At 47.1% G+C, this 12,863-nt stretch overlaps 1 long non-coding RNA gene across 1 annotated transcript in view; it reads right to left on the bottom strand.

The window, feature by feature from the left end:
* Positions 1–10,131: 10,131 nt before the first annotated feature.
* LOC142599373 (uncharacterized) overlaps positions 10,132–12,863 on the bottom strand; it is a 60,120-nt gene continuing 57,388 nt past the window's right edge. Inside the window, exon 3 of the long non-coding RNA XR_012832916.1 lies at positions 10,132–10,192. This is a non-coding gene — a long non-coding RNA (uncharacterized LOC142599373). The remainder of the gene's footprint in view (positions 10,193–12,863) is intronic.

Genomic DNA, 12,863 nt, shown 5'->3' with positions numbered 1-12,863 from the left:
TACATCCAGGGAATTTATCCTTTTTAAAGAAAGCTTGTCCCTGTAAACCCAAAACCTTGGATCCTTAACATTGAGCTAAGCAAGTATCCTTATGCAAATAATTTTCAGAAGTAGAGAGGCCAGCTTTTTTCCCCTCCTTCCTCTCCTGAGTCACACTCTCACATTCCCTCTAGTGCTCGCTCGCTCCCACACTGCTCAGTGAAAGGTAGGGAAAACTCATCTCCTGTGTTTCAAGAAGCCCTTCTGCAAGTCGCAGGACCCACAAGCCCTGGTTTCCCCTGGGTGGACATCCTGCAGCAAAGCCTCAGCTGCCCTTTTCCCTCTGATTTTAACTCCTTTTCAAAATCTTCTCCACCACTTTCAGTCCCTGCTGTGGCTGGGTCTGGGGTAGAGACGTGTGGCCAGTAGCTGTGCACCGACTGCTTACAGCAAGGACAAGGAAAAGGGATAACCAGGGCAGGAGGAGCATCAGCTGGATCAGAGTTATGGCAGGAGTGGGGGGGCTGTGCCACGCTCCCCACTTTCCTGCTGAGCCACAGGCTGGCAGGGTCAGTGAAGCTTGAGCCATCCTCACTGAGCCAGGACGAACAGGGCTTGCAGCTTGGGCGAGTTTGCACAGCAAAGTTCCCCATGCTCATTGTCTCCATTCCAGAGTGCAAAACACAGAAGTATTGTCAGATTTTACATATATATATATATATATGTATGTATATACCAGTTGTGTATGGATTAAAACCAAGTATTTTCCACTGTCCTCACTTTCAGAAACAATAACATTTTAGATTAAATTTAAATAAAACAGCAGCTTAAGGCAGATATACTTGGCAAAAAGAGAAGCAACTAGAAACAGTCTTACAATGGAAAATATTGTGCAGGCCTCTTAACAGAAGATGCCACCAGCTCTGCCTGAAGCCATGAATTACTCATTTCAGCTCTTGCATGTCACAGGAGTTTCACTGGACTGGTGGTACAATGCCTGATAGGGAATGGGCAGGTGGTGGGTGCCCTGACAGGGTGTCAGGGCACTTGATGACCAGGTGGTAGTTTTGGATAGGAAGGTCTGGGCACCCCTACCCTGGTGATGCCCAAGGGCTGGCTGCTGCAGCCACCCAACCTCACAGCCAGAAACCTCCCCAGCCTGCAGCAGCAGTGAGCAGCACAGCTTTCCCTCAGCTGAAGCCATCGAGAGGATTTGTTTGATCATTGACATGCTGCTGAGAGCCACCGTGCCCTCAGAGGCTCCAGTCTGTGCCAGGGACTCAGAAACATACGTTTCTCCTCAGCGTTGACACATCTTCTGCTTCACTCGCAGCTGTTTGCGTTGCAGCATCCTGCAGCTTGGGTATGTTCAACTCCTCTGAGCACCCTCCAGAAATGTGAAATGAAAACTTACCTTGTCAGAGCATTGCTGTGGGATCAGGAGAAAGGTTCTGCTTTGTGAATTTGGGAGTGCCCAAAGGCATCTCGAGCTGCTTCTGTCACAGAGCCTGCCTGCCCAGGACATGGGGTCTCAGGAGGCTGTGGTCCGCTCAGTTCTGGCGCTGCTGCCCTCAGCATCGCCGTCTGTAGCTGCAGCTGTGATCTATTTTTTCTACAGAGCTGGGGGTGGGTGATTCATGCTGCAAAACAGCAGAGGAGTGAGAGGCCAGGCCGGTGATCAGCTATCCCCAGGTATACCCAGGAGGTCTCCACTCCTTTCAGGGAGCTCCCCCAGCAGCCAGAAGCCACCATTTCAGTGGCCTGCAATAGGGAATAGGCAACCATCCGACAGGCAGCCCCCCTCCGAGGGCCACTGGGTGCACAGAGTGTTCAGGTGTGAATCACCATTGCCTCAGCAGGGGGAAACTGGAAGGCACTGGGACAGTGACAGCAACAGAGAGAGACATTGCAGCATGCCGGGTTGCCGGAGGCACTGCATGCGATGGCACAGAGCTCCCAACCTGCTCTGTGGTAGCCACTGTGGGGCTTTGCACTTTGGAAGGAGAAGGCGGGTGGTTTGCTGTGTCACTGTTGCAGTCAGTTATGCTCAGGCACTGCACAGGAGCGAGATGAGCTCTCTGCAGCTCAGAAGGAGGAAGGATTTCCTGACCAAGCATGACCCCAAGGCCTCCCTTTGCTGCCCTCCACATCGCAGCAGGTGTGTGGACAGGCATGGAACAGCCCATTCTTGCACCCCAGCAATCCTCCACCTTTCTGAGAGGGTATCTATGCTGTCATTACTCCACAGCTGGCTTGCTCTTAAGACTATCCAGAGACCCAGGAGGTCCAGAGGAAGGAAACCCAGGCACAGGGTGGGGAGTAGTCCAAATTTGAACCTCAGCACTACAGGCAGTGGGGACACAATCGATTCCAGCCCAGTGGCACAGCAAAATCAACTGCATGCTTCGGCACAACTAACAAAAGACAGTAGAAATTTCACCTGCAGGATCATTGTATTGGAAGCACCTGGGAGCAGCTCTCAAGATGCCTTCAAAATTATGGTAGACAATATTCTGAGTTCCCAACGAGCAAAGATTACAGGAATCACTTTCCTTCCTATCTCAGTTGTGTAGAGTACTTGCATTTCATAGCTGCTACTTTAATCAATAGGATCAGACCTACATTTAAGTACTAAATTCCTGCTGAGTTCAATGCCAAGTTGGATATGCAATCAAGAAAAAGCTTGACTCCCAAATTCCCTTTTGGATCTGACTTCTAGCTTTGGACATTCTCATTCCAATGTTATTCTATTTGCTTTGGCCTCATGTCTCTGGGGATATTGTAAATAAAGACTGAGAGGAAGAAAAAAACTTGGATAGACTCAGCCAGTTGTATAGTTCTGCCACGCAGGCACACAAGTACCCCAAATGTAATCAGTTGCAACACTGCAGGGTGAAATCCAGCCCCAGATTATTTTAGCACTACCTGTGGCAGCCAGTGGTGATTAAATTAGCCAACGCTTTTTAAAAGGCCGTCCATACATGCTTGACATTGAATGTCTGCATTAGTGAAGACCACAGGCTGTCTATTCAGTGTGCAAAGCAATATCCTTTGTAATTCCTTCTAAATTTATTGCCTTTAATGTCATAGAGACCTATTGTTCTCATACTGTGGGACAGGGTTCAGAAGGGAGATGATGAGTTCTCGCTGTGCCCTTCAGAATTGAGAATACCTCACTCAAATGCTTTTTAACTCAGCTCCTTGCTCAGCTAGGGAAGGGCTTCTCTGGCCATAGCTCTTGCAATTTCTCATCCTACGGGACATTTCCGAGCAGACTAGTTTTTTTCCTTAGTAGATCTCGCTGTACCTTTGAAGCAGGATTAAGTGGCTCCCAGGTCTTATTATCCCTCAAAGTGGAAATGAGAAACTCAACGCATGGGCAGCCTTTGAAATGCAGAAATGAGAAGTGCGAGAGGCGCAGTAAATGTTCAGGTAGAACGGCAGGATGGCAGGACTAGCTCTCCACCAAGCAGTGCTGCCACAGGAGCAAGGCCATGCGGCACATCTCTGCAGCACTGGCACGGATAGACCCCAGGCAGCTCAAAGCAAACTTTGGCACCAGAGGTGCCAGGGATGCCACTGTGCTGCTCTGCCTGGGCTAACTTACCCAAGGCCAGGCAGTTCACCACACTAGCACTGTACTGCACTAGGGACTTCCTATTTTCCATCATCTGCTAGCCCAACAGAGATTACCTTCCACCAAATAACAGGTCACAACTGGAAGCAAGTTTCCCCTGTCATACTGTACCAATGCCATTGAAAGTCCCAGGGGACATTCATAAACCCAAGGCACTTCTGCACTGGGTGAGATGCTTCACTCAGTACTGTGTAACATGGCTGTTGAGATTAATTAGGTGCACAGATAAATGGACTCGCTGCTGACAGCAGGTTGTCAGGGTACAAGCACTAAACTGGCTGCACAGAAGTACACCTCTGGGACAGAAGACAGCTTGGTCAGGTCTATGTGGCAGCGGTCTTTTGGCTGGAGTGGTAGCAGTAGCTGCAAAGATACGGGATGTGGGTGAACGGGCCAGCAGTATCACTGGACGCTCAAGACCTCTGGGTATCCTGGGCTGGTTCGTACTGTACAAATGCTGTTTTGTTATGCCCTGACTCCGTCTGCACTGATTAGGAGATGTACAACCCATTGCACTCAGTCTGCAGTTGTAGATGTATCGTCAACTTGGTCCTGTGCTTCTCTTTCCTCAACTCCTAGCAAAATTAGTCCTATGTGGCTGGCACTAGCAGCTACATTGTTTTCTGCATGGTTTCAGGACAACTGACATGGGGCAATTTCATAATGTGGCTGGGTACTAGCTTCCATGTTCTTAAATCATGCAATGCCTCCTTTGCCAGTGTAATCCTGGTTGCTGAGTTCAAGTCAGCTGGGACAAGGTGAGTAGATGTCTAAGTATACATAAAGGCAAATGGGAAAAGCCAAAATAGGTTACAAATGTCCACTCCTTATACCAAAATTAGTCTTCAGGGCATCTTGATTACTTAGCTCTGGAAGTTTGAGAGCTCCCATGTTAGAACAGAGGTTAAATGACTTGTCCCAACAGTCACATACAGCAGAGGTGATGTCACGATCAGAGAGCCGGGTTCCCATCTTGCTGGCCCACCAGCAGGCTGGTAGGCCATATTGACACTATAATTATACATTCCCCTTTTGCCCCTAGAGCTTTTTGCTAAAGCAAGATAATTAAGCTCTCCTTCTGGCTATCCTCTTTTAATGAAATGGTGCACATAACACAGCTTGGTATTTATTAACGATAATGAGTTTTTAAAACAATTTGAGGCAGCAACTCACCTTTCACTTGTGTGGTTGCGGTGCATGTCCAGCATCATTCTCAATTTAATGATGCCATGTGTCTTGGGTCAGTCTCCTTTAGAAGGCCGTCTGTAACATAAAATACAGCAGCCTCCATTTGCAGTCAGGTCATTCTGAATGAAAAGCAGGTCCAGGCTTGAACAAATAAAAGCAGATGCCATCTTCCTTCTCTCTTTGAGGTGCTGATGGTGGTTTATTAATTTTTAGAATAAGGTCACGAGTTTATTTGCCTGCTGAATCTCAGCTAGTGACCTCGCATCTTGTAGGCAAGTAAACACAAGCCTTCAATATCTGACATTCCCAATGTTTCTTAGGACAGAGAAGCAAAAATGTAAACCTCAAATTTACAAGAGCCAGCTGAGGTTACATATTAATACCTCAGTTGCTTGAGCTGAGATGGTTTGATTAGTGCAGATCAGCTCTCTTGTCACACAGACCATAGCAGTCAAAATCATGCTGGTGGCTGCCTGCCACAGTGGGGGGCAGCAGTGCATGAACTCTGTCATTTTTTAAAGATTCTGGTTTCCAGTGCAAACAATTTTGAAGTGCCTCTGCTGCTCAGGATACATAGAATTGTTAAGGTTGGAAAAGACCTTTAAGATCATAAAGTCCAACCATTAATCCAGCACTGCGAAGTCCACCACTGAACCATGTCCCTAAGCACCGTGTCTACACATCTTTTAAATACCTCCAGGGATGGTGACTCAACCACTTCCCTGGGCAGCGTGTTCCAGTGCTTGACAACCCTTTCAGTGAAGAATTTTTTCCTAATACCCAATCTAAACTTCCCCTGGCACAACTTGAGGGCATCTCCTCTTGTCCTGTCACTTGTTACTTGGGAGAAGACACCAACACCGACCTGGATACAACCTCCTGTCAGGTAGCCATAGAGAGCGAGAAGGTCTCCCCTCAGCCTCCTTTTCTCCAGGCTAAACAACCCCAGTTCCCTCACCAGCTCCTCATAAGACTTGTGCTCTAGACCCCTCACCAGCTTCGTTGATCTTCTCTGGACACGCTCCAGCACCTCAGTGTCTATCTTGTAGTGAGGGGCCCAAAACTGAACACAGTGCTTGAGGTGTGGCCTCACCAGTACTGAGTACAGGAGGACGATCACTTCCCTGGTCCTTCCCTTGTATCATTTCTGATACAAGCCAGGATGCTGTTGGCCTTTCTGGGCCACCTGGGCACACTGCTGGCTCATATTCAGCCAGCTGTTGACCCATACTCCCAGGTCCTTTTCTGCCAGGCAGCTTTCCAGCCATTCTTCCCCAAGCCTGTAGCATTGCCTGGGGTTGTTGTGACCCAAGTGCAGGACTTGGCACATCCTTGGGAACGCCTCTGTGGGCTAATGTGAGAGGCTGCAATACAGTTCTCCTTTCCTGCAAGAACAGGTTCTGGCCCTGAGACCCCTGCCCTGGCTGGGATGGGACCTCTGAAAAGTCCCTGGTCCCTGGAACCAGCCCAAGGACTGGGTGCATAGCCCTGATCAGGGTTGATTCTGGACAACTGGAGGTGTTTTGAAAGCATGTGAGGTCTGATTCCAATGATATGACATTTGTGAGATAAAGACACAGCAAAAGGGTATTCATTGCCATGTTACGGCTGTAGGGTGATGTGGCTGCACAAGTAGCCAAGGCCAGATCCTGCCCTACAAGGGCTGCGTCCATCCTCTCTGACACCAGGAACCATTGTGGCTTTCCCCCAGCTGCAGACCCAGACCTCTAGCTTTGTCCTGCCTCCAAGAGGCAATACCAGCTGATGGCAGCAGCTCCTGCCCTTGCCGCCCAAAGGGTGCACAAAGGTGCGGGGCCACAGCCATAAAGGCAGCTGTGTGCCTGGAAATCACCATGGTCTCATGCTGCAAACCATGAACAGGCCAAGGGAACAGTGACACCCTGCCAGACACCCCACCATTTCACCAGGGACTGGGGTCAGGGCAGGTCCGGGACCTCAGCAGGCTTCCTCAGAGATGCCCTGCTTGGAAATAAACCCTGCAGCAGCTCCCAGCACACCAGTCATGCTGGCTCATGCACCACAGGAGCACTGAGCAGCAGGCAAGTCCTGCTGCTTGGACAGCATGGTTATTAATAAAAGACACGAAGACTAACCGGGATGGTTTATAAACTATATAGGCCCAAATCTGGCTCACCTTACTTAGGGTAGCAACTCCACCAAGGACTGAGGAGTTGCACTGGCTGAAGCCCACGCTGAGCTTAGCACAAATACTGCTTAACTTTTCCATGAGACATTAGTAAGTCTAATAAATCCCTGCGTAACACCTTCATTAAGCGGGATTTACTGTAATATGCTATATACGCTTTATGTCTCACCTGCATAAACAGCCGTGTTAACACTATAAATTACAGTCTTCGTATTAACATACTGCAGGCACCTCAACCAAAGTGAAATGCTTAATCGCTTTCAGTAAGCACTCGAATTGCAAGAAAGTGTGGAATGAGGGAGAAGCTTCTCTAGTAACTGAGACAGACTGCACGAGTGCTGTAAGCCTTACAAAATTATTCCTTTAAAAAAAAAAGAAGAAAAGATCTAAACTCCCAAAATTTTGCATATTGCAGTATTAGTGCTAGACTTCAAGGCTTTCTAACAGAAATTGGCTCTGATTTGTGAGATATGCATTACATCATAGTCCTCTTTTAGGGCATTATGTCATTCCTGCTGAGACGCATTATCTCGGCTTGGCCCAGCATTAGCGACTTTTGCGGGCCTACTGCAGTGTTCCCAAAGCACTGCTGGGAACCACAGATTGAAATCTGAAACGTTTATCTTTTACAAAGCTGAAAAAGAGGAAAGATGTTAACATCAGGCATCACTGACTTCCTTAACCCTCTCCTGACTCTGCATCTTACTGGGGCTTGGTTTTGAAGTCTCTGAACATGCTGCACAAATGAGGTAACCTTTAAAAGCTCACATTAGAGGGGGGATAATACAGTGTTTCTTCCCACTCTCTGAGAATTGTCCTTGCAGCTGCCTGAATAACACCTCCCCGGTCTTTACAGGATGTCAACGTGAATCAGATTGTACCTACGTACGCTGACAAGCTATATTCTACAGACACGGCTAGAACATATATTAAGAATAAATGGGGAAACTAGTGAAAAGCTTTATGTGACTCAACTCCTATTAAAATCTATATAGTATCCAGCAACCCTGATACTCTACTTTTCAGCACGTACAGAGATCACGCACACCCAGACAGATCCTCACATCCTGATCCTTTTGAGGATACAAAAGCAGAATTCCAGACTTATGCCAGAGAGCAATTTTTATGCAGGCAACTGAGCAGATATTATCTCTTCTGACTTCAGCCATGAAATTAAAAGCCCATTTCATCTCACTGCATCCAGGGCAGGATTAGAGGCTGTGTCATGGAGGGAACAGACATGTGCTTTCAGGATAAAGCAAGGATATTCCTAAAACCTCAGAGAATCCCAACACCTCTCTCTCCACAAAAGCACAATTATAAAAAGGGGCTGTGAATGCTAAAAGGAAACAGGAAACATTCAACCATGACTAAGTTACAATTCCCTCTCTTGTTATAAACTAACGCTATTCATTGGAGGGCTTTAATTTCTCCCCTTCATTTTTTATTTAGATTGTGTGTTTCAGTGAGTTGTCACATTTTGATGCTGTAAGGCTCTTTGCTACAGCTGTAGTGTATTTTCTAGCAAGATTGCAACGACAACTGTTTCCATCACAAAGGAATGGTTAGCAGCATAACCAGAACTCGGGAGGCAGGACATTATTTAATCCTGCTAGAGATCTCTTTCCCACTTGGACTGAAAGCTTTTCCTTTCCTTCTTTTCCTTTTGAAATGCAGAGCCTGAATAACAAAGCACTAGAAAGGAGAGCAAGTCCTCCTGAGTACTTGACACTTGCTGTCCCCATCGCCATGTTTGCAAGGTGACTTTTCTGGCCCTAGCAGTCTATTTTCACAGGTAGAAGTTTTATGGTTTGGGGGCCAAGTGTTTTTAATACTTTGTGTTCCTCAGAGGGATGTGTGTGGCAAGTCCTCAATCCTGCTGCATTTTGCCATTCTGACAAGGTTTTGCAGGTAATGCCTCATTAGATGTAAAACTGCTACCCATAGGAGGGAAAATCCAGCTTACTTTCTTAAAGAACCGGTCATGAGAGGTGGAAAAATTGGTTTTCCAGATATTTTCACCAAAAATATACTCATGGGCTTTTTGGCAATGATTCCTTTCACCAAGCAAAGTGATGATGTGCTGTAATACCTCACCCAGGGAAAATGTGTATGTCATGACAAGACAGTGAGTTATCCACTACCTGAAGTGCAAGGCAGCCTGCAGACAGGTGGTTTTACTGGCTGATGAGCCCTTTGAAAGGTCAGGGACTGTTGTTGTATATAACATGGTGGGAGCAGCCTAATTCACTGAGGTGAAATGCTATTACAGACTGGTGCTTTATGGGTCCTACATGGCTTGGGACATTAGGCCACAATTCACGGGCAGAGGAGAATATATTGATCTGAGAGATCTGCTCTTCTGAAAGATGCTTTAGTTAAGGTATCACAGCAAAATGCACTTAAAATTCAGACCCAGTAAATACAAATACTTTTGCTGTGCACCCCAAGGACTAGTAAAACTGCAGTCACAGCATTATAAAATAACAGGATCAAACTTTGCTCTTAATCAGTGTAGCATGAATGTGCATTATACCTCATACTCTAGTTGCTCTCGTTTAAACATACATATATCTGAAGTAGTTCATAATTTGGCCAATGGTGTCAAGCGATGGATTAATACCAGAACGAGCTCATTAGGGAGGACTCATGCAGATTTCCTGCATCTCCCAGGCTGTGCAAACAAGCCCCCCTCCAGCAGAAGGTGCTGAATGATGGCCGGTGCCAGATGGCATTGCCCCAGCAGGAAAATAGCACCTGTGTGCTGGAAGGGGACACGGGAAGGATGCTTTAACCTGCAGCTTCCCTGCAGATGGAGGTTCCCCCAACTTCTGTTCCTCTCCCCAGCAGTTCCCTCTGCCCCCACTTGCCCTCCCAGCTGTGGGATCCCTCCCTGCAGGGGGTGCAGGTCTGGTCCCACACCCCATGGATCCCCCATGCCTTTCCCTCCCCAGCTGCCTGTGCCCACACGAGCGGCAGTCCGCAGCACATCCCTCCCTGCGTACCTCTGCATGCCTGGAGCACCTGAGAGGCCTCTCTAGGGCTTTTCCCTTGCCAGCACCCTGTCAAACACTGTGGGCCGCAGAGAACACAGGAGTCCTCCCCAGCACCCAGCCTGAGGCAATGCAGAAACTCAGCAGTGACTTCTTGCCATCGGGATGGAGGGTTCCAGACCCTGTCTGCATCTCAGGAGCAGACTCTGCATAAGTAACTCTCCTTAGCTGCAAGAAAGACAGTGAGGCCAAAGGTGAGCCATACATGAGCTAGTTAAGTTCCCCACCTTAAATATTCATTTGTCTTCTGTCCTTTTCACTGCAACATCCTCAGACATAATTTACAGAGGGATTCTTTTGATTTTAATTAACTTTAAACTCTTTTTTTTTTTTTCCCCCCAACAGTGTGAAATTAGCAGCCTGTGCCTGATTCCCTGCTGCATGGCTCTGGTTTTACAGCTGTGTAGCTCAACCGATTTTATACTTCCCTGAGTTATGAAGCTCACCGGTGAATTTATGTCAGGAGAGGACACCAGCCTGCTACAGCCCCAGTGAGAAAGCCTTAACTCGCAGGGCTGCAGCTCACAGCTTTAACTCTAAATTAGATGGGGAAGGAGTCTTTTTGTCAAGGAATTAATCTCTTAAATAGCTATTTTTGAAAGAATTGGGTCAAACTTGATAAGTTTCCAAGGAAAAAAAATAATGGAAAAAGTATATCAAAGCTCAAAATTTTTGTGGTTTTTGACATTTGGTAATTTGTTTTAGAAATGCTGCACCATTTTCATTCAATGTTGAAGAACAAAACTTTTCTACTTCTTATTTTGAAACACTGTTCACCACTTAAAAACTGATCCAGATCTACCCCTCTACTCCCACCCACATCCCCCCCCCCCCACCCCAAAAGGGTAAAAAGGTTTTGGAGAGCATTAAGCAATACCAAAATGAAACTGAAATATCTTTAACAGGTCAGCCAGCATTTGGGCATTAATTCAATGAAATTCTTCAAGCTTTCTTACTTTTTATTTGGTGGTTTCCCCAAAATTTTTGGTTTTAATTATCCACAAGTTACAAAGCCTGTTTTTTCACTCAGCAGTACTGCACAAGTCACAGACAAACAGGCATTGATCCAGCACACCTGCTCTGGGCTGAAAACGGTAGGACATGACAAAAGCCCAAGCCCTCACAGTGGACACCTCGACTTGCCATTCACCCCAGGGTGCTATAGATTATCAGACCGTGGGCACAGAAATACCTTTTTGGTGTACTCACATCTTTTAGCTTCCCATGCAGCCTCATGAACACAATGTATCCCAGCCATGCCCTGGATCCCAAGGAACTTGCATGTTCCTATCTAGTCTTGTAGATCATCAAGCAGAATTGTTTCTGACTGCTGAGCTGTTCTCATCTAGTGAATATATATGTATTTAGCCAATTCTTTAAATTTTCTGTTATGCCCTGCCCCCCCCCCATTGCAGTCTAGTTCCTATGTCCACTGCCTTATGGGTTCTCCTCTTTACCTACTAATTTATTTCCAAAGAATGCTATTTATAAAAGAAATTCAGTCTCCATGTAGTTAGCCCTGATTGTGTAGGGGAGCTGTGTAAAGTCACAGGTGATCATTTATGGAGAACACCTGTCTTGTGTCTGATTCACGTGAGATTCAACATGGGTCTGAGTCAAAGCCTGCTGCAGCCTTTTGATCGGCCTTGGCCAGCTTTGCATTCAGCCTGTCCTGAAGAGCAGACACTCGTCTGCTCTGCTGAAGCATTACTGGAGATGGATATTTTGGAAGAGGGCTCTTTTTTGGTGAGGTTCCTTGACTCTCAGTAAGGGTAATTTTAAACTGGCTGTATGTGACCAAAATATGAAGTTTTTTAAGTCTACCTGTAATGGACTACATCTGACACTCATTTTATAGCCTTGTAACTTAAAGACTTTTAACTTTCAGACTATTGAGGAAAATTCACTCCAGCTGAGTGCTAATGCAGTCCAGTCATCCAGACTGAGCTTTCAAACCCCAGTACAAGGCTCTGAGTGGCACTGCTCTCTGTTCAGCGTGACATGAGCATCTGGGCAAGGATGTGCTGGTATTTCTGTGGCCATCCTGGCGACAGAAGTTGCTGCAATATTATATTTCACTGTAATAGTTACCATTAAGTAGATATGTACTCCTTGTTGCATCAGCTTGCCGTTGGTACAGAATGGGCAGCCAGGGCTGCAGGAGGAGGTGAGTTTGGGTGGTATCGAGAGGGACAGCACCTGGGAGCTAGTGATGCAAGGCCTATTCATTGGGAGCATTGCTCTTCATTAGAAACTCATTAACGCACAACCAGAAATAGCTGTCTGTGATCAGCAGCAAAACATGGGAAATACTCTTCATTCTTCCCTACCTGGATTACAGGGAATTGCAAGGCAATGTTGGGTCATACCACAAATAGGTGCAAACAGGGACGAGTTCCCACCTGAGAGAGAGAAGGGTTCAGTGCATCCTTGTGTTGTGCAGAAATAGGTACCAAAGTGCAGTGATATTTAGACTCTGCTGCTGCCAGTAAAGCTGTGAGCTCGGCGGGCAGCCAGCGTTCCATATGCAGTCTTCTCAGGGCTGCACAGGGCAGGAGTGGGGGGGGGATCAGAGGGATTGTGTGGGGAGAGAGGGAGCAAAAAGAGTTCCCAGCTACACTCCACCCCGAAAAGAGTGCCAGATTTGAAGCAGGTGCTGAGCCTTTGGGGTGATATGTCAGCTTTTGAAGCACTGCCTGGGACGGCCTTGCCCTGGTGCCCAGGTCCCACACTGCTGCCCCAGGGACTGCTGAAATGCCAGGAGGTCAGGCATTCACTGCATTCCCCTGAGGCTCCAAGGGGTCAGGGATTGCTCCCTTCCCCTCCCCAGGGACAGGAA

The sequence above is a fragment of the Balearica regulorum genome, chromosome Z (genome assembly GCF_011004875.1).
Source record: "Balearica regulorum gibbericeps isolate bBalReg1 chromosome Z, bBalReg1.pri, whole genome shotgun sequence".
Taxonomy (NCBI): Eukaryota; Metazoa; Chordata; class Aves; order Gruiformes; family Gruidae; genus Balearica; species Balearica regulorum.
The sequence above is the reverse complement of the archived record's forward strand: the minus strand, read 5'-3'. Positions and strand labels throughout refer to the sequence as shown.